The sequence below is a fragment of the Malus sylvestris genome, chromosome 17, assembly GCF_916048215.2.
Source record: "Malus sylvestris chromosome 17, drMalSylv7.2, whole genome shotgun sequence".
NCBI lineage: Eukaryota > Viridiplantae > Streptophyta > Magnoliopsida > Rosales > Rosaceae > Malus > Malus sylvestris.
In genome coordinates, this window is record NC_062276.1 from 31636339 (window position 1) to 31642823 (window position 6485).

The 6485-nt window shown below is 36.5% G+C and overlaps 1 pseudogene; it reads right to left on the reverse strand.

The window, feature by feature from the left end:
* Positions 1 to 4637: 4637 nt before the first annotated feature.
* Positions 4638 to 5118, reverse strand: LOC126611021 (sorbitol dehydrogenase-like; annotated as a pseudogene).
* Positions 5119 to 6485: the final 1367 nt, after the last annotated feature.

Consider the following 6485-nt stretch of genomic DNA (forward strand, 5'->3'; position numbering starts at 1 on the left):
TATTCAGCTTTCTTTCCCCCTGATAATACCTCTGTAAACAAGCTATACTAGAGCAAGAATATCTCATATCATCAGGGTTAAAAGCAAGAGTATCCCATCTCATGCTTTTTCCCTGTCTTTTCCTTTGGCCTTGTTCTTACCTGCAAGACAAGGAGAAAGAGAGCAATCAGTCAGCACTTGGAATCAATCTTCCAGCCAGGAACTGACTGCCTGGAACCCCTTACCTGATTACTTACCTGGCATTGCTCTCGAGTACTCATCTTCAACATCTTATGCTTCCAGGGAAGATACCGCATCTGCCTGAGGAACAGATAGGGCAAGTGAGAAGGATACAAGGAAGCATGTGGAGACAAGCGTAACAGCACACGTGCCGATACATCCACTACTCTGTCAAAAGAAAAAGTATCCCATATCAGCAGGGTCGAACGTACTCTAGATTTGATGGACTTGTTTTGACCCTCAAATTCTTCAGTCGGCCTTATACTCTGGAGGAAACCAGAAAACCCTCCAGCCCAGTTCAAGAATAAGCCTGTGGAAAGTTACTTCTTCAAAAGCAAAAGTATCCCATATCATCTCTTCTCATTTTTCTTCTCTTTATCCTTCATACTGCCTGCAAGATAGGGAGAATGTGAACAATCAACCGGAGCTCTGATTGCTTACCTTCTCTGTCACCTCTTTCAGCAGATCCCCTAGCTTGGCGACTTGGGGGACTCCTACTACATGGTTTGTATCGCGCTTGACCAAGCCTGAAACTACAAGTAAGCTTCAAGTGACATTGATACATTACCTTGTGCATCTCCACCAGTTATAGATACCACCCCTGGATGGAGGAAGAGTACTTCCAGAGAAGATGCCACATCTACATATGAGACAGATAAGGAAAGTCAAGACGATACCACACTCCGGTACCTAGAAGTTTCGTGGTTACGAGATCATTCTCCCACAATATTTCCTAATGTCATTTGTACTAAATCATTCACTTGTACTCACTAAAGGAGAGCTTGAACCTATGTACTTGTGTAAACCCTTCATAATTAATGAGAACTCCTCTATTCCGTGGACGTAACCAATCTGGGTGAACCACGTACATCTTGTGTTTGCTTTCCTATCTCTATCCATTTATATACTTATCCACACTAATGACCGGAGCAATCTAGCGAAGATCACAAAAAGTGACCGTTTTCGCTACCTAGGATCTATCTTGCAAGAGAACGGAGAATTAGATGGAGATCTCAACCATAGAATACAAGCTGGATGGATGAAGTGTAAGAGTGCATCCGGCGTGTTGTGTGACCGTCGTAGGCCACTGAAGCTCAAGGGAAAATTTTATAGGATGGCAATAAGGCCAGCGATGTTGTATGGCACAGAATGTTGGGCGGTGAAGCATCAACACGTACACAAAATGGGTGTAGCGGAGATGAGGATGCTTTGTGGGATGTATGGGCACACGAGAAAGGATAAGATTGGGAATGAGGATATCCGAGTTAAAGTAGGAGTAGCCAAAATTGAAGGAAATATGAGAGAAAATCGGTTCCGGTGGTTTGGACATGTGCAAAGAAGGCCTACTGACGCTCCGGTTCGAAAATGTGACTACGAGACAGAGGTTCAGGGCCGAAGGGGTAGAGGAAGACCTAGGAAAACTTTGGAAGAGACCCTAAGAAAAGACTTGAGTACTTGGATCTAACGGAGGACATGACACAAAACCGAGCGCAATGGCGTTCTAGGATTCATATAGCCGACCCCACTTAGTGGGAAAAGGCTTTGTTGTTGTACTATTTTATTTTTATTTTTATTTTTTAATATCCACGTGGACCTCAGTTCTTGTCCATGTGGGCACCATGTCTCTAGTTAACGACAACCTTAACAGATGTATGAAAGTGTATCAAAATTATGACTTCAGGTACCACTCTATGATGAAAAGCTTTATGTACCAAATGTTGAAAACCAAGAAACTTCAGGGTAGTAAATTGAGATTAACCCTATTAATACTAGTATATGCCCACACACAAAGTGTGTGCAATTTTTTACTTTTGTTTTAAAATTGTAGGAGGGAGGAAGAGAGAGAGAGAGAGAGATCATGGGAGAGGTTTATTTTAAAATTTGGGAGAGGTTTATTTTTTTCACCTACAGTAACTTTTGTTGTTCTTTGTGAGATGTTTTTTTTATTTTTATTTTTTAATTTTTTTTAAATTAGAGATGAAAAAATTAATGTAGGTGAGGCTTAAACAAAAAACAGAATAATTTTGTTTTGCAAAATTACGTTATTGACCTTAACTTTTTTGTTGTGATAGGAGATAAAAATGTATTCTCACCCTCTTTTGGTTGACAAAGAGGGTTTCATTAATTTGAAGTTTAGATATATAGTCCATTTCCTTTAACAATCCAACCATTGAATATTCAAGATCATTCTTGCAAAAATTCATCAAAATTGAAGATCATTTGACCATTTAATTATAAGGATAGCCATTTAGTGTGTATGAAAAAAAAAATTATGTTTGTCTATTTATCCATTACAACAATTTTCTTAATAATCTTCGATTTTGATGATTATTTTCGAGAATAATATATGAATTAAGAGATGAAATTTAACGGTGGGATCGTCAAAATTTATTGTAGGTTAAGCCCAACAAAGTATCTCTCAAATAAGCTTATTTGAGAATCCCTACAAAAAAAAGGACGGTATATATGTGTATGTCTATATATATATAACAAATTTATTTATTTATTTAAGAGAAATGATATGAGCTTATTGGATTAAAAAGTCGTACAATCATCTAGCATACATCGCGGGTAACGTCCTGAGGTTCTTCAAAACAACAGTAATCTAAATCAAAATACATAGTTAACTTGCTAAACAATGTGCCACATAATTGGCAAGGCGTCCGATACGTGAAACTACCGCACCATCAAAAGAACGGAGCTACAACTTGATGTCCTCGCTAATCTGATATTACATAATGAACTACACGTGCACTCTCTGAAATTTTACATAGGTACAATTACTTTGTTCTCTTTTAATTTCTAGCTAGAAAAATAAAATTATTTCATATGTAGACAGAAACCTGGTGCAAGTCTCCTTCTCCTTCAATGCACATGCATGGTGAAGGAAGTTAAAGTTTCATCATAAAACTAATTGGTAATATAGAGAGTAACTCAACATCTTATAAGTCCTTCCATTGGTCTATCCGGGTAAGCAACATTTTGTCCTCTAACATTATCAACTCTCAACATGCCCCCTAATGCGCGGTCAATTTTCAAGCCCACACTTAAACAACAAATTGGGTGATGTATGAGCACGTGTGGCCCTTGGACTTACACACAAGGGACAACCCGGGCTGATACCATGAAGAAATTGGAGTTCTTCCACAAAACCAATTGACATTATCGGGAGTAGCTAACTTACCTATGCAAGGTCCCTCCTCCTGTTAATGGGGGATTCATCCTCAACACGCCCCTCGCGTGAGGCGGTTTTTCAAGCCTAACACGTGAACAACACAAACAAGGTGTCATGGAGTACGTGTGCCCGTCAGATTTCACACGTAGAACAACCTGCTCTAATGATGTAACATTCAACGTCTAAGGTAAGGTTACACCATAATGGTTTAAAATTACACTCCAAGGTTAAATAATTATCGTAATATTATAATTAATTGTTGGTATTACTATTACAAGGTTATGAATAATGTTAATTAATGTGGGCTATGATTTTTCAAGACCGGAGTAAGTATGATCCGAATACTGTTATCCCAAAAGTCAGGTAATGGACTCATTAGCTCTGCGAGTTGTATCAGACGACGCATAGTGCCACAATCACTTTACTTCGGGGCACTGGGCGGAGTCCTAAAGACTCTGTTGAATAACCATGCAATTCTGCAAGACAAGCGATTTGATCTGGATATAGACACAATAAGATCCTAAAAGTCATGGAGCCATACAATCTAGAGATAAACGTGCACCACAAGTAATCACAACTCTTAAAAGGATGCAATATCTACTTACTAAATATCCTCTAGGATTCTCTCGGCTTAGAACGACCATTCTATCCTAAAAGGGTCTATCTTCCCACGGTATAATACACCCACCTAGAGTTCATCTACGGTAAAACAATATGTCCACACTACTACAAAATTATCTATAACTGACGGTCTAAAAACCGACAAAAAAAGTAAATTACTGTCAGATTTTAAGCAAAATCAGACAAACAATGGATGCAGTGGCGGATATAATAAGCGACAGAATTGCCAGCGTCAAGAAATGAATTTTCCTGACAGAAAATCCTCTAAAACCGACAGAAATTGTGTCAGATATAACCACCAGAGAATTTATTAATAATGAACAAATAAAAGCATTCTCTGTCGGATAAAACCGACAGAAAATACTCTAAAACCGACAGCACTTGTGTCAGATATAAACGACATAAAATTATAATTTAACGCATTCTCTGTCGGATAAAACCGACATCAAATATATTAATAATAAAAAATATATAAAAAGGACAATTTAAATAAACATAAACAAAACTAATAATTGAATAAATAATACTAATTGATGTTAACACGGGGAAGAGATTGTAGCGGCCTCCTTTGCACTACTGGCAATGTGCGCAGCTGATGATGCCGGCCTCAAACGCCACTCTGTCACCGGGCACCAGATGCTTCACCTCGCTCCCAACTTTGTCTACGATCCCAGCGCACTCATGTCCGATCACCATCGACTCTTTAACCTCAAAATCCGCACATTTCATGGTCTTGAGGTAGTGAAAATCACTTCCGCAAATGCTGACATCCTTAATTCGAATTCGAACATCATTCGGTCCTAAAATAAAAAAAAATCCCAACAAAATAAGGGAAAAACAAGTTAGCTATACATCCATGAAAACCAAAAAAATATAGAACTGCAAACTGAAACCGAAAACCGAACAGAACAACGAAATTAAAAAGGAGAGTGATTATTACCAATAGTGGGGAGCTTGAAAGGTAGGATCTTGATGGTGTTAACATCAACTAGCCAAGCAACCATAGTGTTAAACACATCATACTTTTCTCGACAAGGGTGGACATCAGCAACACCACCAGGTCCACCACCGCCACTAGCAGAAGCAGAAGTAGCTATATTCATAACCTATACAAACCCACAAGTCAAAACATATATATGCATATATGTTATGTGGCTTGCTCATAAATAAACAATCTTAGAGATGCAAGAGATCGGGATTAAGCGTAGTTAACTAATGAGTTCCAGTCTGGAGGCAGTACTGCCTATGGTGTTTCTGATACAGAATTCTCCAAGGGAAACTCGGTGGGATTACCGGCAGAGAAAGATCAACAAACAAGTTTCAGAGACATAAAAATATGTAAGAAAACTTGCAGACGTTGAAACATTGAATGCAACAAAGAGATGGAGTGGTTTTATTTTGAAAATTTTTCATTACTGTCGGTTAAAACTGACAGAAACATTTTTTTTTAAATATAAACCGACAGAAAATTTTCATTACTGTCGGTTATAACCGACCCCAAAATTCACTCCCAAAATTTTGTTACGATTTAAAAAAAATAATAATAATTGTTTGGTTTAATAAATAAATAATATGTATTTAAATAGAATACGTTTTTAAAAATTAAATAAATAATTGTTTGGTTTAATAGATAATAACCCATATAAAATATGCGATAAAGAAATAAAATGATAATTGTACAATGAAAATGTCATCACACAAACTAAATATTGTCTAATCAATACTTGAAAAACATAAATAAAAATTTAGCACAAATTACTTTTCCCACTTCAAAATTTAGGCAAATTTAACAGAGATATGCATTCTACGAAACTAGTTTCAATGATCTAACTGTCAAACTTGTTTGTAGATAATGCAAGATCGCATACGTAAAAAATCGCAAAAAAAAAACATTCAGAAATTAGGTAACGGAACAAAAGTTTTCGACGGTTATAAACGAAAAATCACAATTTAATGGTTATTTTAGCTTCGGTTTTGATGATTTTTTTACATCTACACTCCTCGACCCTATAAGAATGCAACGAACGAATTCGATCTTCAATTTAAAATATTTACACTAGTGAATACCACAAAATCTTATTTTATACTTAATGGAAGTATAATATTAAGTGTTTGTTTAATCTATCGTATTGACGCGATATGCATTCTACGAAACTTTTTTCAATGATCCAACCGTCAAACTTATTTGTACACACTCTGAGATTGCATACGTAAAAAATTGTAAAAAACCAACATTCAGAGATTACGTAACGTAACAAAAGTTTTCGACGGTTATAAACGAAAATTCACAATTTAACTGTTATTTTAGCTTCGATTTTAATGATTTTTTACAGCTACACTGCTTAACCCTATAAGAATGCAATGAATAAATTTGATCTTCAATTTAACATATTTACACTAGTGGATACCACAAAATCTTATTTTAATGGAAGTATAACATTAACTCTTAAGTGTTTATTTAATCTACCGT